At 40.5% G+C, this 24,044-nt stretch overlaps 2 pseudogenes; one reads left to right on the top strand and one right to left on the bottom strand.

Moving 5' to 3' along the window:
- Window positions 1–6,044: 6,044 nt before the first annotated feature.
- LOC120569473 lies at window positions 6,045–7,379 on the bottom strand (annotated as a pseudogene).
- A 5,484-nt stretch (window positions 7,380–12,863) lies between these two features.
- LOC120569472 lies at window positions 12,864–24,044 on the top strand (annotated as a pseudogene).

The raw sequence follows: 24,044 nt of genomic DNA, 5'->3' as shown, positions 1-24,044 counted from the left end.
TGAGGGCTTGCCTCGCCCTCAGGGGTAGCCTATGCTTGGAGAAGGAACAAAAGATAATAATTTAATAATGTTATTAGTTTTAATGTAGGCTGAGTGCAAACTGTAAGCTGAAACATTAGATAATTTTGTTCTGTGGAGCACTTTGGGCTGTATGTTTGAATCAAAAGGTGCTATATCACTCCCAGAATGACTGATTGCACTCGTCTCATTTAACTTGAGGTATTTACTAACTGATTTGATCTCGATCTTGCTGTTATTTGTGGCATGAAAGGCTTAGATATCCCTTGAAGTGAACTCAATTATCTCATCTGAGTAGTCGGGCTACCTGTCTCTCGGGCCGACTAGCCTAATTTTGGCCATGATAATATTTTTTTCCAGTTTTCTTCTTTGAGCTCCCATGGTTGATGAATGGTTAACTTAACTAGGCCTGCTACCTCTTTAATGAGCTGTTTTTTGTTTCTTCTTTACTAGAATGATATTGGCCAATGCTCATCTTATTTCATTCCATTATGGTAGGGTGACCATATTTGGATTTCCAAAAAAGAGACACTCGGCCTGGCCTCGAGACAAATTCAGACAGGCTTCTCAGAGGTAAATGAACATGCTTTATTATGCCTCAATGGTGCAAAAATAACTTCTGTAATAAAATAAAATAAAATCTGTAACAACCTGTAACAAAATCAGTTCAATTTATTATCACAATTTCATCGAGAGGACATTTTATATTTTGAGAACACTTTAAATTTGCATTTAAACAGTTAAATATGGCCTAAATTAGATGCATTAAAATACCTGAATAAATAATTTAGCACAATAATCACGTGACAGTTCAAAGTAATCTTGTTTATTCACCAAATAACAAAGTATCTGTTTTGAAGGGGGCCCAAAACAATGAAGCATGCCTAGTGTAATTAATAATAATAAATTTAATTTGTATAGCGCTTTTCATGAACTCAAAGTCCAGGGCAGGATACAAAACAAAACAAAACAAACGAAGGTACAGGAAAGTGAAGGGGGGGCATGGGGCTACGGATAGGCAGAGGTGAAGAGATGGGTCTTGAGGTGGGACTGGAAGATGGTGAGGGACTCAGAGGTGCGGATCTCTTGGGGGAGGGAGTTCCAGAGCCTGGGAGCTGCCCTGGAGAATGCTCTGTCCCCAAAACTTCGGAGGTTGGACTTGTGGATGGAGAGGAGACTGGCTGAGGTGGAGCTGAAGGACCTTGAGGGTTGGTAGGGGGAGAGGAGGTCAGTGAGGTATGAGGGGGCCAGATGGTGGAGGGCTTTGTAAGAGAGGACCAGGATTTTGTAGGTGATCCGATGGGAGATGGGAAGCCAGTGGCCAGGATTTGGTGCGGGTGAACGAGTTGGGCGGCTGCGTTCTGGACCAGTTGGAGTCGGTTGATATAGGTAGAGCTGATGCTGAGGAGAAGTGAGTTGCAGTAGTCCAGTCGGGAGGAGATGAAGGCGTGAATGAGTCTTTCAGCAGTGGGGGGTGTGAGAGAGTGTCTGATTTTGGCAATGTTGCGGAGGTGAAAGAAGGAGGTTTGAATGACATGGTGTATGTGGGGCTCAAAGGAATCAAAGATCACACCAAGGTTACGGGCTTGGGGAGATGGGGAGTCAATGGCAAGAGTGGGGTTATTGATTTTGAGTGTGGATTTGGAGCCTATGAGGAGGAATTCTTTTTTATCGCTGTTGAGTTTGAGGAAGTTGTGTTGCATCCAGGTTTTAATAGCTGACAGACAAGAGTTGATGTGGGTGAGGGGAGCATTGTGGGGGGATTTGGTGCTGAGGTAGATGGGTGTCATCGGCGTAACAGTAGAAGTCCAGGTTGAAGTGGGCATGTGGGAAGATGTAGATGATGAAGAGGAGGGGGCCGAGTCACGGAGCCTTGGGGACGCATGAGTGACTGTGGCTGTGGCAGAGGTGTGGTTATGGAGAGAGATGAAGAGGGATCTGTTGGAAAGGTAGGAACGGAGCCAGCTGAGTGTAGCACCTTCGATACCGAGGTCATTGAGTCTGGTGAGCAGGATGTTATGGCTCACGGTATCGAAGGCTGCACTCAGGTCGAGGAGGATAAGGATGTTGAGGGAAGCGGTGTCAGCAGAGGTGAGGAGGTCGTTGAGGACTTTGAGGAGAGTGGTTTCTGTGCTGTGGAGGGGGCAAAAAACAAATTGGAGGGTTCGAATTGGTTATTGGCATGAAGATGGATTTGGAGTTGTGAGACGATGATACGTTCCAGATTGTTATGGTTGTGTATGTGTCACCTGTTCCTTGTTTCACCTCATTACCTCTTGTATTTAGTCTCTGTGTTGTCTTTGTCTAGCGTCAGATCATTGTTTCTGTTTTGGATATTGTGTGTGTAAGTCTACCCATAAATTAGCACGTAGCAGATCAAGGCAGGTCATTTCAGCTACTAGCCAAAAAGCTAAACAAAGGATTATAGAGAGAGGACAGCTGGAAGTATTGTCATTATATAAAATCTTTGATAGTCTCTGTGCTCTAAAGTTGGCTAAGACCTCAAAAGTGTTTTTCTGTGATTCCTGTTTTTACTTCTACTACTTTTTGGATTTCTTTGCCTGCTGCATTCAGGACACCTTTTGTTTGTATGGATTTTATTGTGATGAAATTCTGAAGCTCACCTCTGCCTGGCTGTCTCTGCATTTGGGTCCTCCAATTCTCTGAACCTCGTGACAGTAATCTTTCCATTTAATATGGCTCTGCCTCAAGGAAAGGTTTAGGGTGCACAGACTGACTGTGTGTGTGTGTGTGTGTGTGTGTGTATATATATATATATATATATATACATATATATATATATATATATATATATATATATATATATATAAAGAGTCTGACCACGGATTTTGTCTCTACATTTAGAAATCTTCTGGATCAATGTTTTGTGAGTTTATCTAGGAACATTTAAAAACACATGTCCGACTTATGTTTTATGAATTATTATGGTTTATTGACTTACATATCCTTTTAGCTTAGGTTGTACTGATTTAAGGGATATGAAACATTTGAAGATACTTCAAGAAATGACATCACAATAAGCTAAAATACCAATGTAGGCACTGAAGGACCATCTCTATTGCAGAGTTAAAAGGGCTCATTTCCAGTCGCCTATCCTCAGAGTGCACAGTGTTCTGTGCATAAAAGCAAAGTGCCATGAACTGAAGTAACCTAGATGTTCTACGCCTCACAGTTCAAATATTGCTTCATGAATACACTTATCCGCTGTAGCAAGTTCTCGGAAATAAAGTTCTTCCTGTCAGGGCCCCATGCAGATACAGGATCCACTCTCCTCTCTACTGAAATATTAAAAAGTCCAGAAGGTTTAAAGGCGCTGCGGTGCCAACCCAAACACAGTGAAAACAGATCTCTGCTAATGTTATGTAGCAGTTCAAACCGTTACAAACGGTTCTGAAATTAATCAGACTTAAAACAAAATTTGATAACCATCTGTTCCTTTATCAGAATTGCAGCTCTGTTTCATCCATCTTTCCAGTAAAACACATCAAACAATATCACTGACACGCCACGCTGACACGGTAAAAACATGCTTGCTTTCCCATTTCCCACACACCTGGGGCCTAATGTATAAAAGACTGCGCAGCTTTCATACCAGAAGATGGCGTACGGCCAAAACTTGAAAAGTACCTACGCACAGAAATATTCACATGTATAAAACCAGTCGTACGGCAGGTCCTGCGCACCTTTCCTTTATATATCACAATCAACGTGAAATTGAGCGCACATGAATGAGTGACCGACCCCGCCTTGCCTCCTCCCATAAATGAATATGGAAATTACTATAAATGCGCCCCCGACGTCATTCTTTGTCCAATCACAACGGGTTATCCCGCTGCAGACGAAAAAAAAAAAGAAAAACTTCACCGACTGAGGTTGAGGTGCTGATCGCGGAGGTGAAGGCGAGAAAATTTTTTCCATTTGGAGGTTTGTCATCTTGGATAAGCAATAAAAGAAAATGCCCAGAATGGCAAATGGTGACAGGGCGGTGAATGCACCAAAACCATGACAGAATAATAAAAAAATATATATGTTTAATGTCGAAGTGGAAAGCAAGAGAATAGTGGCAGCGCCACACCAGTTACAGAACAACATACATCTCGGTGTCAGTCCAAATTACGCATAATAAGCAGTTTGAACTCACTGATGTAATGCCATTTATTATATTTATTAAGTGTTAGTACGCTCAGTGAAACTGAGTCCAGCGCGAGGGAGACCTGACTCAGAGGAGGAGAGGTTAGTGAGTCCAGCGTCTCCACGGCAGGTGACGTGCACACAGATCCGCTGCGCCACGCATGGATGAAATAATGAAATAGTAAATAGGAAATAGGACTACAGTGTGCAGAATTAAGACAGTCAAGACGGCCCATTGTTTGGTGGACCGGGTACACCTTGTACACTTTATAGCCTACAAATCCACGGGATTAATGACGCATCACATGAGTTGAGTCTGCCCCCCACCCCGACACAGCGTTTGTTCCTGGGGAGATGGATCCGTGCGTCCCGCCTCCTGTGCGCCATGGATATCTGAGCCTCAGCAACTAAAGACTCACAGACACTACTGCATTTTCCGTGTAACTTTCCGCGAGTAAGATATTTCATCTATGGGAAATACAGAGGATGACTGAAAGTATTTATTAAGTGGATTTATCAATCATTTTCCGTCCTCATGTTTAACAGAGATTAAGTAGCCTGCGAATTAAACAGATGTGAAACATTTCCACATAAATGATCAAACTTTTATGGAGTATCAGTGGATATAATTTTGTTTTTTCATAGACAACGTCACAGACGTATGCCAGTGACTGTAGTGGAAACTTTATTTTGTAATGTTTAGTGATTTTCGGCACTTTTCAGTTAGAATTTGCTACGTTACAGAGCCAGAAAAGACTTTGCGGACGGCCTGCACATTCTCACGACTGCTCAACAGTTTGCGTGACAGCCCGCACATTCTCAGTCAAGTTATTTTTTTATACATCACAAAGTGACCGTGAAAACCAGCGTACGCAAGCTTTTCGTGCGTACGCAACGTTTATACATGAGGCCCCTGTACCTGTGGCTGTTGATTCCTATAAGCATTTCCTGTGTCAATGCTCCACCCGGTGGTCACACACAAAACTGCATATCCATTAATGACACCAACCTGCTATATAAACACAACTAAGATACATTATGGCTCCAACATGTATTTTGATGCTGATACTTTTGTACCTTTTACAAGTAATATTTTCATGAATGTCTCTTATAACTATAAGTAGTATTTCTGCACTGTGGTTTCAGGTACTTTTAGTTCCACCGTGTGTCACAATACCTCGATACAGACCTACATGAAGTTACTCTTGTTTTGGGTTGGATTTAGTTTTTCTCTCATACATTCCTTAAAAAGTCTAAATTAACTTCATTATCCCGCAAGAGTAAATTCATGTGGTCTTACATGTCTCCTCAAAAGAAAAAGAAACACAACGCTTTCAAATAAACTTTATTATCTTATTACCTAATCTATTCATCATTGTCTTTATTTATCATTTGGATTAGGATCTTAACCTTGTTTTTATTGTAATTATTTAAGAAAAGGAATAAAATATTATTCATTAATATAAAAAATGATTTGTCCCTTTAGAGAGAACAAGAGTCAATAAGTCAGGACCAGACACTGTTTGTGACAATATGTCTTTATTTTTGAATGCTTATTGATTATAAAGTGAAGGAAAACAGATGAATAAAGATCCCAACACACCAGAAACTCGTCTTGTATCACAGAACGCTCAGACAACATTTGGATTTTATTTTCAAGTTGGACATTTTTGAAGAGACGATCATCACCACTCATGTCTGGTAGGTGGATGTTGTTACCTTTGGACAGAGCTGACAGACAATATTCAGTAAATTAAAATGGAAAAGATGCCAGAGTATTCAAATGTTTTCTGTATTTCATTTTTTAATATTTACTAGATTAAAAGTCCAATAACTGTTGTTGTTTTTGTCCAGCTCCAGAGAGTCAGTTTCCTTCTAATGTTAAAACTCAAATGTGAACGTTTTTCTAACTCTTCAGATAATAAACAAGTGAAAGTGAGTCTGTCAGCAGAGAGCTGTTTCTGTCTGCAGAACAAACTGAAAGTGAATCAGTGATAGAGATTATAGATGAGCTGTAGTGAGATCATGATGGCGGGAGGCCTCACAGCTTCTTGGAGCACACAAAAGGAGACATTTTGTTGCACTGCCCGTCGTTCCAGTTCTTTCCTGTAGAGAGATTTTCCAGAGTTTTAATGTCTAACTTTTTTATCTTTCAGACTGGAACATACGACTACCTGCCCGATAAGTTTATAGATCATTTTTGGATCATCATGGTTATTTAAAAGACAAGATGTTTTATTTATTTTTTTTTTTTTTTTACCCTTGTAGTTCATCTGAAGACAGTTCTCCGCTCCACCTTTGTTGTCAGGGTGCCCCTAAGCCCAGCTTTTGTAGTCGAATATGGATCCATCAGACCACATCCACAACACCCTCCTGTAGGAGAAAGATTGGTTCAAAGTCAAAGAAAATCAAAAGTAGGATCCACTTTTTATCTGTTGTATTATTAGGGTAATTTTCTCTTTCTGTTCTTTATTTCTTTCATCAAATTTCATTTTTTCGATAGCTCAAGAGACAAGTGACATCACTTCCTGTTATGATAAAAGTCTCACCTGCACTGAGTCAAAGGCTCCGATCCAGGAAGTTTGGTTTGCACCGGTCACTTGGTTAATGAAGGTTCTGAGGAATTCATGTTCCTCTTCTGAGGTGGACTGAAGCCAGATTCCCACCATCAGAGTTGCAGAAGTTCTAATGGAGACAATATAATAGTTTAAAACATTTAAGAAAAAAAACATGAACCTAATTACAATTTTAACATATGCGATCTCAGGACATCTCATTTTTTATACTGACCTACCTTTGGACAATGCAGGACTTTTACAGTAACAAAGTATTAATACTTTTAGAGACAGTCCTGCCCCAAAAACAGTCCCATAAGTCGTTTGTTCAAGCAGCAATTAGGACTCATATTTAGGTTTATAGTGGCGGGCCCTCTAATGGCCAGTAGTTGATGGCGGACGAAAGCAGGAAGTAAAGTGATTTATTTTTGCTCCTGTCATAACTACTATGGCCACTAGAGGACTCCGTACTAAGTCTAAATATAGGTCAGACAGTCCCGATAAAACTGCTGTACCTCTGCATCGATCCAACTCTTTCCCCTGGAAGTTGAAGCTGAAACAGCGAGAGCCGAACTGAGTCCAACCAGGAAGGCAGGGACCTTCAAGACAATGTTGAGTGAAGCATGTGAAGTTGATCGACCTCTGCTTGTCCATAGCAAGCTTTGCTTTTGTTTTTTAACTTCTGTGAGGAAGTTGCATGTCTTCTGTTTGTTTAATAATACAGACAGACAGACAATTTTGCTACAAGCTTCTCCCATCCTTCCATCAGAAACCTAACAAATTTGTTTTTTCCCTAATCCCTATCAGGACGTAATAGATCTTTCTGAGTGATGCAATCAGTAAAAGAGCAGATGTACGGGAAGTTAACATCTGGGGTACAGCCAGGGACAGCAAGGTCAATGGCCTTATGTGGTACCTAATATTAAACGCGTGATGTACTGATATGGACTCCATCCTCCCAAATGTATAAATGACTGGCATGCTAGAGAATGTCTTCAGTTTCTCTGCAGAGTAACTCAGGTCTTTGGTTGAATTAAGATCTTATGTTTTGCAACATCTTGGTCTCCCTGAAAATTCCCTGATTAAGTAAAATCTGCGAGGTTAAAAAAAATCCAAGACAAACCAACATGGAGAAGAGAGGAAGGAGGGCACACACACACAACAACAAAAATACAAACCCCTATGCAACACTGTATAAACAATACAATCAATTACAATCAGAACACGAGTGGAGATACTGTACTGACCTGGGTAGGAGGTTTGTCCATAACACTGTAATCACAGAGAGAGACGTAATAAACAGAGCAGGCTAATTACAGGACTACTCAACTCAACTTTATTTATATAACACATTTCAGTACAAACGCCTTATTCAGCCAACGTTCTTCACAGAACAAACTTATCTAATGTTTCAGCTTACAGTTTGCACTCAACCTACATTAAAACTAGTAAGATTAATTAATAACTGTCTCATAATCTTACAGGTTGGGGAAACCACTGCATTATACTGCATGTGGAACACATTGAGTTGTTTTTGTACTTACAGATGCAGCTGACAGTCCGATGGACAAACAGAGACAACAGAAAAACAGAAAGTCCTGATGCCATCTGTGGCGAAAGAACGTTTAAACAAAGTCAACATACTGCAGACAAGGACAAAATGCAGAAGAAAATTAATAACTGTGATCAGTGAGCCATTTATCACATTGAAAAGTATCCTGCTAGTTATAATTGTGTCATATAATATAGATATGGTTTGATAAATAGATTAATATTTAAAATGTTTAAATATTAAATACACTAAGTTTTCTCAAAATAAAATGTCCTTCGATGAATACAGGATTAGATTAAATGTCCATAATAAAATTGAAATGTAATTACCCTTTGCTGAGGTGTGATTGGCTGACAGAGAGAACAACAAGCTGATGACTGTCACTGATAGAAAATGTCCAGTCTTTATAGTTTCATCCGTTGTTGAAAGTGCTGCAAGATCCTTCAAGTTACACCCACACTTTCCATAGTTACATATAAAACATTCTTCCAGTAAGAGGCGGAACATTCGGCATTCCCCTTTTTCACTGTATACTTTACCTACCTAAAATGTCGAGGTAAATATTGTACATTTTCCTGCACTTCATTTATGACACTTAGTTACTTCTTTACATAAAAACGCTGATATGAAGCTGTGTTGGGATCAGTAGTGTTTAACTTGATTTTAAAACAAAAAGATCACAGAGCATCCGGGATCTCTGAGGAGATGCCAGTCATGACCAACATGTGCTTTTCCTGAACAAAAGATTCTGGCCTCCATAAACTTTCAGCCTTCGTCAGCCAAACTACTACGAAGTTACTTCAACCAGTACAGGTTCATTCTCAGATTTGTGTTTTCACATGGAGGGAGGAAAAGTATCTCGAGATGACTTTACAGATAGAGTAGGTCTAGACCACACCTATAATTTACAAAGCCCCCAACAATTCTACTAATTCCCCAAGAGCAAGCAAGCAATGCAACAGGTAAGGAAAACTCCTATTAGTAAGAAACCTGACAGACCCGGGCTCTTAGAAGGCGATGTCCGATACAGTACCGGCTAGTGTGATGAACAGTGGCAATAATAGTCACAATAAAGATAACCCGCAAGTTACTGTATTGCTGAAAAAAAGAGGTATAAATGGATCTCGGAATCGGACCACCAGCAGCAGGCCAGTGACCTGAGGACTCAAGCTACACCAGTGGCTCCACCGGGGGTCACTTAAACATTATTATGCAAAACAGAGTTGGCTGGTTGATGTGATGTTATCAAATGCCTTTGCTTTCCTTGTAATTTATTTCCAAAGTGTCGGCACTGAGGTTTTGTGGGACAACAACGGGGGTAAGACTCTTTACTTATCAAGATGAAACAGTTAATTTCATTGCATTTAAAGAAAATGCAAAACGTCCATGAAATTAGCCGCAGCCATCTTGATAATAACATGAAGCTAACAAAATTTGGCAGAGTTAGCATTGCTGAAGAACTAGATGAAGGCTACAGGATTGGCATTAGAAAGCACAAGGAAAAGGACACTTACTGTCCAGGATAATAGAGTGTGTGAAATATTGTGGAGCATTTGAGCACAGAAAGGATCTGAATCTCTGTTTTGAGAACATACAAGACTCAGGTGACTTCAACCCCAATACTGTCAGAGAAGCAAGGGAGCCCTGGGCATGCTACTGGAGGATCAGGATTTTAAGTTCTTTCTGGAACTTTGTCACCACATCCTGCCACATGTGACTTCCCTCTATGCCAAGCTCCAGAAGAAGAACATTGATTCGGTCCATTATCAAAGAGAGCATCCAACAGTTCCAACAAAGGCTGTACAAAGGATACCTTTCCTGAAGATGCATTGAGCAGCACCTATGAAAGCGCACCCAATCCTCCAGTGGAAGCAAGCAGAAGACAGAGCTCAGTCTCATCTACAGCAAGGGAAGAGTTCAAAGCCTGCCATGGTTCTGTGGACCTATTCCAGCTGTCAATCTCCGAAGAAGTTTTTCAAAATCTGTGACTCTATTAAAAGTTGTCATTACCACACCCATGACCACGGCTGAAGCTGAGAGGTGCTTCTCAACCTTGAAAAGAATGAACACTTTTCTCCAAACACCATGACCCAGGAGAGGATGAATGCATTGGCCATGCTGTCCATGGAAAAGAGACTTGTTACTGAGATGACTGACTTTAATCAGAGAGTCATTGAGAAATTTGCTGGCCAAGAAGTAAAGGGGAGAGCAAAGTTTATGTTCAAAATGTAGTTAACATGTTTTTGGTAGTGGATGGGAAGGATATAGTTATGTTTTTTACTTGAACCTTGTATCATATTGTCTTGCTCTTCTTGAATACCGTTGTTTTAAATAAAAGTACTGCTGGTTGTTTTGCCCAGTTTCGAAGTGCGTGATTTCTGTTTATTTGCCCCCTCACTCAAAAAAAAAATAGGCAAGTGTGCAGTCAAATTGAGGAAGGGTTAAGCTTAAGTCATCAAAATAGTTAAGTTCTTATATGGCATAAAAGTAATTGTTTAAAAGTCACGAGAACAAGAAGAGGAAGTTGCACCAGGCAGAGGACCCAACCCTGGTGAGTGTGTAAAGCGTGTGTATGTGGAACAGAAGAATCTGCCCGGAGACAGGAGAATTACACCCCATTAAGGAAAAAGGATAAAGGTTAGATTAAAGAGGGATATTGCAGAACGGGGCTCACAACTTGACAGAGACTTTGCTAGCCTGAGCTCCGACTCCTTTGTCTGATGCTAGGGATACTCAGTGTCTTTTGTGAACCCACATATGTAACTTATCTGCTGGACTCAGTAAACCTTTCTTAACCTGAATCTATCTTCTCAGAGTTGATCCTTGAGTTTTTGGTATCCATAAGTCCATAAACATTGTCTCCGTCATTCTGGTCCCTGGCCCCCCCTTTCCCCTAACCCCTCATGCCCTGTACTGGCGTTAGCTTCTGTTTTGGCCGGGGAAGGGGCTTTGCTAACCTAGCTTACCTTAACAAGGTAAAGGAGAACAGACTCGTTGCTTTCTTCTGACTTTTGGTACCACCATAGGCTACACAAATAATTACAAACAACTGCTATTTAAAGTATAACAGAATTTATTTAACTCCAAAATGATCAGTGGCCAATCAATAATTCCTCAATCATCAAAACCTATATACCTTTTACAAACTACAACAAAAGGCAAAACAAACAGCAAGCATGTGGTGAGCATGTCTCGTGTATGTGTGTGTGTGTGTGTGTGTGGAGCGTGTGGAGGAGGAGGGGAGGTGAGGAGATCGGGCGTAAGCTAAACCCCGCACCAATCATACACATCATGAGGCAGACCTCTGCAAGATTCAAGATGGCGGTCGGGAGACCGCGCATGGTTAGTTAGCAGGTTAGCTGGTCAAGCTAACGTGGTACTGACTTGATCGACTTATCTGATCAAACAAGTAATATTGAATAAACTTAAAACTCTTCTCTTTGATAAAGCTTTTTTTTAGGGAGGAGGAGTTGCACCTGCTTCTCTTCATAGTTGTCAGATTCACCTACCAACCCTTATAGAACTGGCTCAGGTTTGCCTTGCACCAGCTTTTAATTATGCTGCTATAGTTTTAGACTGCCAGGGGACCTCCCTTCCTTTGACACACTGAGCCCCTCTTTCCTTCTCTCTTTCCCCTCTGTGTGCATCCATGTCCCAGAAATGCTTTTTACTAACCTGGCTCTGGGGAGCTTTTTCCCAGGGAGTCCTTATGGTTTTTTTCGTTTTCCTTGGATTAAGGTGGCACCTAAATAATGGTTGCAGCTATTGCCGTGGCCCTGGTCCATGCCCTGATATTCCCTGCTGCCACCCCTGCTACGCTCTACAGTGCTCTGCAACGCCCTGCTGCCGATACATCCTGCAGTGCACTGCTACTCCTCTTCAACGGCCGTCATGCCGTGATATGCCACGAACTACTACAACTACTATTTCTAGTCATAGTTCCATTATCTTTATGTGACTATTATTGCCACTGTTCATCACACCCCCAACCGGTACTGTCAGACATCGCCTCTAAGAGCCGGGTCTGTCCCAGGTTTCTTACTAATAGGGAGTTTTTCCTTACCACTGTTGCATTGCTTGCTCTTGGGGGAATTATTAGAATTGTTGGGGCTTTGTAAATTATAGAGTGTGGTCTAGACCTACTCTATCTGTAAAGTGTCTCGAGATAACTTTTTCCTCACCACTCCATGTGAAAACACAAATAGAATGAACACATACTCGCTTGGCGGAACTCCGTCGTAGTTTGGCTGACAGGCTGAAAAAGTTTACATGGAGGCCCAGAATCTTTTGTTCAGGAAAAGCACATGTTGGTCATGACTTCTTTTGTCTCAGAATCGGATGCTCTGTGATCTTTTTTGTTTAAAATCAAGTTAAACACTACTGCTGATCCCAACACAGCTTCATATCAGCGTTTTTTTTATGTAAAAAGTAACTTAAGTGTCACATAAATGAAGTGCAGGAAAATGTACAATATTTACCTCTGACATTTAGTGGAGTAGAAGTATACAGTGAAAAAAAGGGAATACCCGAATGTTCCACCTCTTACTGGAAGAATGTTTCATGTAACTATGAAAGTGTGGGCGTAACTTGAAGGATCTTGCAGCACTTTCAACACGCTTTGATAAACTATAAAGACTGGACATTTTCTATCAGTGACAGTCATCAGCTTGTTGTTCTCTCTGTCAGCCAATCATCACCTCAGCAAAGGTAATTATATTTCAATTTATTATGACATTTAATCTAATCCTGTATTCATCGAAGGACATTTTATATTTTGAGAAAACTTAGTGTATTTAATATTTAGACATTTTAAATATTAATCTATTTAATATCAAACCATATCTATATTATATGACACAATTATAACTAGCAGGATACTTTAATGTGATAAATGGCTCACTGATCAGCAGTTATTAATTTTCTGCATTTATGTCCTTGTCTGCAGTATGTTGACTTTGTTTAACGTTTTTTTCACAGATGGCATCAGGCTTTCTGTTTGCTTTGTTGCTCTGTTTGTCCATCGGACTGTCAGCTGCATCTGTAAGTAAAAACTATGAAACCATTAATTTAAAAAACAACTCAATGTGTTCCACATGCAGTATAATGCAGTGGTTTCCCAACCTGTAAGATTATGAGACAGTTATTAATTAATCTTACTAGTTTTAATGTAGGTTGAGTGCAAACTGTAAGCTGAAACATTAGATAAGTTTGTTCTGTGAAGAACGTTGGGCTGAATGTTTGTATGAAATGTGTTATATAAATAAAGTTGAGTTGAGTAGTCCTGTAATTAGACTGCTCCTGTTTAATACGTCTCTCTGTGATTACAGTGTTATGGACAAACCTCCTACCCAGGTCAGTACAGTATCTCTGACTCGTTGCTCTGATTGTAATTGATTGTATTGTTTATACAGTGTTACATAGGGGTTTGTATTTTTTGTTGTGTGTGTGTGTGCCTCCTTCCTCTCTTCTCCATGTTGGTTTGTCTTGGATTTTTCAACTCCGCAGATTTTACTAATCAAGGAATTTTCAGGGAGACCAAGATGTTGCAAAACATAAGATCTTAATTCAACCAAAGACCTGAGTTACTCTGCAGAGGAACTGAAGACATTCTCTAGCATGCCAGTCATTTATACATTTGAGAGGCTGGAGTCCATATCAGTTCATCACGCGTTTAATATTAGGTAATACATAAGGCCATTGACCTCGCTGTCCCTGGCTGTACGCCCAGATGTTAACTTCCCGCACATCTGCTCTTGACTGATTGCATCACTCAGAAAGATCTATTATGTCCTGATCGGGATTAGGGAGAAAACAATTATGTTAGGTTTCTGAAGGAAGGATGGGAGAAGCTTGTAGCAAAATTATCTATATCATTTATTATTAATACAAACAGAAGACATGCAACACTTCCTCACAGAAGTTAAAAAACAAAGCAAGCTAGCTATTGACAAGCAGAGGTCGATCAACCTCACATGCTTCACTCAACATTGTCTTTGAAGGTTCCTGCCCTCCTGGTTGGACTCCAGTTCGGCTCTCGCTGTTTCAGTTTCAACATCCAGGGAAAGAGTTGGATCGATGCAGAGGTACAGCAGTTTTATCGAGACTGTCCTGACCTATATTTAGTACTTCTAGTGACGGAGTGCTCTGAGTGGCCATAGTGGACAGGAGCAAAAAATAAATCACTTTACTTCCTGCTTTGCTGCCGTCATAACTACTATGGCCATTAAGAGGGCGCCACTATAAACCTAAATTTGAGTCCTAATTGCTGCTTGAACAAACGACTTATGGGACTGTTTTTTGGGGAGGACTGTCTCTAAAAGTATTAATACTTTGTTACTGTAAAAGTCCTGCATTGTCCAAAGGTAGGTCAGTATAAAAATGAGATGTCCTGAGATCGCATATGTTAAAATTGTAATTAGGTTCATGTTTTTTTTTCTTAAATGTTTTTAAACTATTATGTTGTTTCCATTAGAACTTCTGCAACTCTGATGGTGGGAATCTGGCTTCAGTCCACTCCAGAAGAGGAACATGAATTCCTCAGAACCTTCATTAACCCATGACCGGTGCAAACCAAACTTCCTGGATCGGAGCCTTTGACTCAGTGCAGGTAAGGCTTTTATCATAACAGGAAGTGATGTCACTTGTCTCTTGAGCTATCGAAAAAATGAAATTTGATGAAAGAAATAAAGAAACAAGAAAAAGTAAAATTACTCTAAATAATACAACAGATAAAAAGGGGATCCTCTTTTGATTCTCTTTGACTTTGAACCAATCTTTCTCCTACGACAGGGGGGTGTGTGGATGTGGTCTGCTGGATCCATATTTGACTACAAAAGCTGGGCTTGGGGGCAGCCTGACAACAAAGGTGGAGCGGGAGAACTGTCTTCAGATGAACTACAAGAGTAAAAAACAACAAAATATGAAACATCTTGTCTTTTAAATAACCATGATGATCCAAAAATGATCTATAAACTTATCGCAGGTAGTCGGTGTTCCAGTCTGAAAGATAAAAAGTTAGACATTAAAACTCTGGAAAATCTCTACAGACAGAAAGAACTGGAACGACGGGCAGTGCAACAAAATGTCTCCCTTTCTTGTGCTCCATGAAGCTGTGAGGCCTCCCCGCCATCATGATCTCACTACAGCTCATCTATAATCTCTATCATTGATTCACTTTCAGTTTGTTCTGCAGACAGAAACAGCTCTCTGCTGACAGACTCACTTTCACTTGTTTATTATCTGAAGAGTTAGGAAAACAGTTCACATTTGAGTTTTAACATTAGAAGGAAACTGACTCTCTGAGCTGGACAAAAACACAATCAGTTATTGGACTTTTAATATAGTAAATATTAAAAAATGAAATACAGAAAACATTTGAATACTCTGACATCTTTTCCATTTTAGTTTACTGAATATTGTCTGTCAGCTCTGTCCAAAGGTAACAACATCCACCTACCAGACATGAGTGGTGATGATCGTCTCTTCAAAAATGTCCAACTTGAAAATAAAATCCAAATGTTGTCTGAGCGTTCTGTGATACAAGACGAGTTTCTGGTGTGTTGGGATCTTTATTCATCTGTTTTCCTTCACTTTATAATCAATAAGCATTCAAAAATAAAGACATATTGTCACAAACAGTGTCTGGTCCTGACTTATTGACTCTTGTTCTCTCTAAAGGGACAAATCATTTTTTATATTTAAGAATAATATTTTATTCCTTTTCTTAAATAATTACAATAAAAACAAGGTTAAGATCCTAATCCAAATGATAAATAAAGACAATGATGAATAGATTAGGTAATAAGATAATAAAGTTTATTTGAAAGCGTTGTGTTTCTTTTTCTTTTGAGGAGACATGTAAGACCACATGAATTTACTCTTGCGGGATAATGAAGTTAATTTAGACTTTTTAAGGAATGTATGAGAGAAAAACTAAATCCAACCCAAAACAAGAGTAACTTCATGTAGGTCTGTATCGAGGTATTGTGACACACGGTGGAACTAAAAGTACCTGAAACCACAGTGCAGAAATACTACTTATAGTTATAAGAGACATTCATGAAAATATTACTTGTAAAAGGTACAAAAGTATCAGCATCAAAATACATGTTGGAGCCATAATGTATCTTAGTTGTGTTTATATAGCAGGTTGGTGTCATTAATGGATATGCAGTTTTGTGTGTGACCACCGGGTGGAGCATTGACACAGGAAATGCTTCTAGGAATCAACAGCCACAGGTACAGGGGCCTCATGTATAAACGTTGCGTACGCACGAAAAGCTTGCGTACGCTGGTTTTCACGGTCACTTTGTGATGTATAAAAAAATAACTTGACTGAGAATGTGCGGGCTGTCACGCAAACTGTTGAGCAGTCGTGAGAATGTGCAGGCCGTCCGCAAAGTCTTTTCTGGCTCTGTAACGTAGCAAATTCTAAATGAAAAGTGCCGAAAATCACTAAACATTACAAAATAAAGTTTCCACTACAGTCACTGGCATACGTCTGTGACGTTGTCTATGAAAAAACAAAATTATATCCACTGATACTCCATAAAAGTTTGATCATTTATGTGGAAATGTTTCACATCTGTTTAATTCGCAGGCTACTTAATTCTCTGTTAAACATGAGGACGGAAAATGATTGATAAATCCACTTAATAAATACTTTCAGTCATCCTCTGTATTTCCCTAGATGAAATATCTTACTCGCGGAAAGTTACACGGAAAATGCAGTAGTGTCTGTGAGTCTTTAGTTGCTGAGGCTCAGATATCCATGGCGCACAGGAGGCGGGACGCACGGATCCATCTCCCCAGGAACAAACGCTGTGTCGGGGAGGGGGATTTAACTCATGTGATGCGTCATTAATCCCGTGGATGATTTGTAGGCTATAAAGTGTACAAGGTGTACCCGGTCCACCAAACAATGGGCCGTCTTGACTGTCTTAATTCTGCACACTGTAGTCCTATTTCCTATTTACTATTTCATTATTTCATCCATGCATGGCACAGCGGATCTGTGCGCACGTCACCTGCCGTGGAGACGCTGGACTCACTAACCTCTCCTCCTCTGGAGTCAGGTCTCCTCGCGCTGGACTCAGTTTCACTGAGCTACTAACACTTAATAAATATAATAAATGGCATTACATCAGTGAGTTCAAACGCGCTTATTATGCGTAATTTGGACTGACACCGAGATGTATGTTGTTCTGTAACTGCGGTGTGGCGTGCGCCACTATTCTCTTGCTTTCCACTTCGACATTAAACATATATTTTTTATTATTCTGCCATGGTTCGGTGATGTCACCACCCCCCGGTCACCATTTGCCATTCTGGGCGTTTTCTTTTATTGCTTATCCAAGATGACAAACCTCCAAATGGAACATTTTTCTCCGCCTTCACCTCCGCGATCAGCACCTCAACCTCAGTCTGTGAAGTTTTTCTCTTTTTTGGTCGTCCGTGCGGGATAACCCGTTGTGATTGGACAAAGAATGACGTCGGGGGCGCATTTATAGTAATTTCCATATTCATTTATGGGAGGAGGCAAAGCGCGGGGTCGGTCACTCATTCATGTGCGCGCTCAATTTCACGTTGATTGTGATATATAAAGGAAAGGTGCGCAGGACCTGCCGCATCGACTGGTTTTTATACATGTGAATATTTCTGTGCGTAGGTACTTTTCAAGTTTTGGCCCGTACGCCATCTTCTGGTATGAAAGCTGCGCAGTCTTTTATACATGAGGCCCCAGGTGTGTGGGAAATGGGAAAGCAAGCATGTTTTTACCGTGTCAGCGTGGCGTGTCAGTGATATTGTTTGATGTGTTTTACTGGAAAGATGGATGAAACAGAGCTGCAATTCTGATAAAGGAACAGATGGTTATCAAATTTTGTTTTAAGTCTCATTAATTTCAGAACCGTTTGTACGGTTTGAACTGCGCTATAACATTAGCAGAGATCTGTTTTCACTGTGTTTGGGTTGGCACCCGCACGCCTTTAAACCTTCTGGACTTTTTAATATTTCAGTAGAGAGGAGAGTGGATCCTGTATCTGCATGGGGCCCTGACAGGAAGAACTTTATTTCCGAGAACTTCCAGCAGCAAATAAGTGGAGTATTCATGAAGCAATATTTGAACTGTGAGGCTGAGAACATCTAGGTTACTTCAGTTCATGGCACTTTGCTTTTATGCACAGAACACTGTGCACTCTGAGGATAGGCGACTGGAAATGAGCCCTTTTAACTCTGCAATAGAGATGGTCCTTCAGTGCCTACATTGGTATTTTAGCTTATTGTGATGTCATTTCTTGAAGTATCTTCAAATGTTTCATATCCCTTAAATCAGTACAACCTAAGCTAAAAGGATATGTAAGTCAATAAACCATAATAATTCATAAAAACATAAGTCGGACATGTGTTTTTAAATGTTCCTAGATAAACTCACAAAACATTGATCCAGAAGATTTCTAAATGTAGAGACAAAATCCAAGGTCAGACTCTTTATATATATATATATATATATATATATATATATATATATATATATATATATATATATATACACACACACACACACACACACACACACACACACACACACACACACACACACACAGTCAGTCTGTGCACCCTAAACCTTTCCTCGAGGCAGAGCCATATTAAATGGAAAGATTACTGTCACGAGGTTCAGAGAATTGGAGGACCCAAATGCAGAGACAGCCAGGCAGAGGTGAGCTTCAGAATTTCATCACAATAAAATCCATACAAACAAAAGGTGTCCTGAATGCAGAAGGCAAAGAAATCCAAAAGTAGTAGAAGTAAAAACAGGAATCACAGAAAAACACTTTTGAGGTCTTAGCAAACTTTAGAGCACAGAGACTATCAAAGATTTTATATAATGACAATACTTCCAGCTGTCCTCTCTCTATAATCCTTTGTTTAGCTTTTTGGCTAGTAGCTGAAATGACCTGCCTTGATCTGCTATGTGCTAATTTATGGGTAGACTAACACACACAATATCCAAAACAGAAACAATGATCTGACGCTAGACAAAGACAACACAGAGACTAAATACAAGAGGTAATGAGGTGAAACAAGGAACAGGTGACACATACACAACCATAACAATCTGGAACGTATCATCGTCTCACAACTCCAAATCCATCTTCGTGCCAATAACCAATTCGAACCCCTCCAATTTGGTTTTTGCCCCCTCCACAGCACAGAAACCACTCTCCTCAAAGTCCTCAACGACCTCCTCACCTCTGCTGACACCGCTTCCCTCAACATCCTTATCCTCCTCGACCTGAGTGCAGCCTTCGATACCGTGAGCCATAACATCCTGCTCACCAGACTCAATGACCTCGGTATCGAAGGTGCTACACTCAGCTGGCTCCGTTCCTACCTTTCCAACAGATCCCTCTTCATCTCTCTCCATAACCACACCTCTGCCACAGCCACAGTCACTCAAGGCGTTCCCCAAGGCTCCGTACTCGGCCCCCTCCTCTTCATCATCTACATCCTCCCACATGCCCACTTCAACCTGGACTTCTACTGTTACGCCGATGACACCCATCTACCTCAGCACCAAATCCCCCCACAATGCTCCCCTCACCCACATCAACTCTTGTCTGTCAGCTATTAAAACCTGGATGCAACACAACTTCCTCAAACTCAACAGCGATAAAAAAGAATTCCTCCTCATAGGCTCCAAATCCACACTCAGCAAAATCAATAACCCCACTCTTGCCATTGACTCCCCATCTCCCCAAGCCCGTAACCTTGGTGTGATCTTTGATTCCTTTGAGCCCCACATACACCATGTCATTCAAACCTCCTTCTTTCACCTCCGCAACATTGCCAAAATCAGACACTCTCTCACACCCCCCACTGCTGAAAGACTCATTCACGCCTTCATCTCCTCCCGACTGGATACTGCAACTCACTTCTCCTCAGCATCAGCTCTACCTATATCAACCGACTCCAACTGGTCCAGAACGCCGGCCGCCCACACTCGTTCACCCGCACAAAATCCTGGCCCGCGCCCTCTCTTTCCCACTCTCTTTCATAAAAAAACTCCTACCATCGCCAGCCCTTCCCTCCACCTCCCTCCTGACCTCCCCCTACCAACCCTCAAGGTCCTTCAGATCCACCTCAGCCAGTCTCCTCTCCATCCACAAGTCCAACCTCCGAAGTTTTGGGGACAGAGCATTCTCCAGGGCAGCTCCCAGGCTCTGGAACTCCCTCCCCCATGAGATCTGCACCTCTGAGTCCCTCACCATCTTCCAGTCCCACCTCAAGACCCATCTCTTCACCTCTGCCTATCCGTAGCCCCATGCCCCCCTCATTTTTCATCTGTGCCTGCTTCGTTTTGTTTTGTTTTGTATCCTGCCCTGGACTTTGAGTTCATGAAAAGCGCTATACAAATTAAATTTATTATTATTAATTACACTAGGCATGCTTCATTGTTTTGGGCCCCCTTCAAAACAGATACTTTGTTATTTCGTGAATAAACAAGATTACTTTGAACTGTCACGTGATTATTGTGCTTATTTATTCAGGTATTTTAATGCATCTAATTTAGGCCATATTTAACTGTTTAAATGCAAATTTAAAGTGTTCTCAAAATATAAAATGTCCTCTCGATGAAATTGTGATAATAAATTGAACTGATTTTGTTACAGGTTGTTACAGATTTTATTTTATTTTATTACAGAAGTTATTTTTGCACCATTGAGGCATAATAAAGCATGTTCATTTACCTCTGAGAAGCCTGTCTGAATTTGTCTCGAGGCCAGGCAGAGTGTCCTCTTTTTTGGAAATCCAAATATGGTCACCTTACCTTAATGGAATGAAATAAGATGAGCATTGGCCAATATCATTCTAGTAAAGAAGAAACAAAAAACAGCTCATTAAAGAGGTAGCAGGCCTAGTTAAGTTAACCATTCATCAACCATGGGAGCTCAAAGAAGAAAACCGGAAAAAAATATTATCATGGCCAAAATTAGGCTAGTCGGCCCGAGAGACAGGTAGCGCGACTACTCAGATGAGATAATTGAGTTCACTTCAAGGGATATCTAAGCCTTTCATGCCACAAATAACAGCAAGATCGAGATCAAATCAGTTAGTAAATACCTCAAGTTAAATGAGACGAGTGCAATCAGTCATTCAGGGAGTGATATAGCACCTTTTGATTCAAACATGCAGCCCAAAGTGCTCCACAGAACAAAATTATCTAATGTTTTAGCTTACAGTTACACTCAGCCTACATTAAAACTAATAACATTATTTAATCACTGTCTCATAATCTTACAGGTTGGGAAACCACTGAATTATTCTTAATGTGCAACACATAGAATTGTTTTTTAAATTAATAGTTGCATAGCTTTTACTTACAGATGGAGCCAACAGTCCGATGGACAAACAGAGCAACAAAGCAAACGGAAAGCCTGATGCCATCTGTGGAAAGACGTTAAACAAAGTCAACATACTGCAGACAAGGACATAAATGCAGACAATTTATGACTGTGATCAGTGAGCCATTTGTCACATTAAAGTATCCTGCTAGTTATAAGTGTCTTATATAATATAAATATGGTTTAATAGTTAGATTAATATTTAAAGTGTTCTCAAACTATAAAATGTCCTCTCGATGAAATTGTGATAATAAATTGAAATATAATTACTTTTGCTGAAGTGATGATTGGCTGACACAGAACAACAAGCTGATGACTGTCAGTAAAGGAAGATATTCACTCTTTATATAGTTAATCTTGATACCTAAAAAACATGTTTGAATCACTGATCGATATTGGTGATGCTTGGAAAGGATCAAGGAACAAGTAAACACTTGTTACATAAATGATTTTCCAGTTAGAGGTGAAACATTAACAAATTGCTGCCTACATGCCAACATAATTGTGTTTTTTTATTTGTTAGGGACCATGTACAATTTTTAAAATAAATGTTGCCAGTTGATCATTGTACCAGAGTTAGCCTTAGGCTAATTGACATCTGCAGTCCCTACTTTAATCAAGTATTGCCTTTTTTCACTGTATACACATACTCCACCAAAACTCAGAGGGAAATATTGTACTTTTTACTGCACTCCATTTATGTGACACAGTTACTTTTTACATGCAAAAACGACATGAAGCTGTACTTATACTACTAATCTACACAAAGTATCTAACTAAATTGACTCCACGTTAATAAACTACAACATTGAAATGCTCTTACTTGATAGAGAAAATATGATATTCTATAAAAATATACTACTTTGAAAGGAGCTATTGTGTAAATTGATTATGATGAGGACTTTTGATTTGAAGAATATTTTCCTATACTTGAGCAACATTTTGAATATGTTATGTACCACAGTCATTTAAAGTAGCTGTGATAAAACCTCTGCTTAAAAAAACACTTTTAAGGTCTTAGCCAACTTTAGAGCACAGAGACTATCAAAGATTTTATAAAATGACAATACTTCCAGCTGTCCTCTCTCTATAATCCTTTGTTTAGCTTTTTGGACAGTAGCTGAAATGACCTGCCTTGATCTGCTACATGCTAATTTATGACGGGCGTACATATTAACATCCCCACTCGCTCCCTCCGAATGCTCCAGACAAATTTGTACTCAGGAGCTGGCAGCATAAAGACCGCTTAATGTCCGATCTAACTGATACAGACATTTGCATTCTGACAATCGATGTATAAAGAGAACTGGATACAGCGTAGAGCTTAGATCGGGCCCAAGAAATCAAGCCCGACCCTACCCAAACCCGTGCACATTGTGTCCGAGCCCGGCCCGGCTCGATACATTAACTGTAATTATGAGCCTGAGCCCGATTTAAACCCTACACTTTTTTAATACGTGGGCTGTTATAACTGACGTTGTCAACTCCATTTCAGAGTTGTTTGAACTACAGAAATCTGTTTAGAATTATCTTAATGAATAATTCAACAAGGACGAAGCATGTAGCCTATACTGCGCTGTTTGTTTATTACGAATGGAATGGCTCGCAAATGGATCTGAATGGTCCCAGCCCCAACCAGCTCTCAGGTCCCAGCTCAAGCCAGCTCTCAGGTCCCAGCTCCAACCAGCTCTCAGGTCCCAGCTCAAGCCAGCTCTCAGGTCCCAGCTCCAACCAGCTCTCAGGTCCCAGCTCAAGCCAGCTCTCAGGTCCCAGCTCAAGCCAGCTCTCAGGTCCCAGCTCCAACCAGCTCTCAGGTCCCAGCTCAAGCCAGGTTAAGGTCCCAGCTCCAACCAGCTCTCAGGTCCCAGCTCCAACCAGCTCTCAGGTCCCAGCTCAAGCCAGCTCTCACGTCCCAGCTCCAACCAGCTTTAATTAAATTTGATGAAAGAAATAAAGAACAGAAAGAGGAAAATGACTCCAAATAAAACAACAGAAAAAGGAGGATCCTCTTTTGATTTGACTTTGACCCAATCTTTCTCCTCCAGGAGGGTGTGTGGATGTGGTCTGATGGATCTACATTTGACTACAAAAGCTGGGATTGGGGGCAGCCTGACAACTTCCTTCTGGTGGAGCACTGTCTTCTGATAAACTATTTGGGTAAAAAACATTTGAAACATCTTGTCTTTTAAATAAACATGATGATCCAAAAATGATCTCTAAACTTATAGCAGGTGGTCATATGTTCCAGTCTGAAAGATAAAAAGTTAAGACATTAAAACTCGGGAAAATCTCTCTACAGGAAGGAACTGGCACGACGGGCCGTGCCACATAATACTTCCTTTCGTGTGCTCCAAGAACCTGTGA

Source organism: Perca fluviatilis, chromosome 12, assembly GCF_010015445.1.
Source record: "Perca fluviatilis chromosome 12, GENO_Pfluv_1.0, whole genome shotgun sequence".
In the NCBI taxonomy this organism is placed as follows: domain Eukaryota; kingdom Metazoa; phylum Chordata; class Actinopteri; order Perciformes; family Percidae; genus Perca; species Perca fluviatilis.
This window is presented reverse-complemented; position numbering and strand designations above follow the sequence as displayed.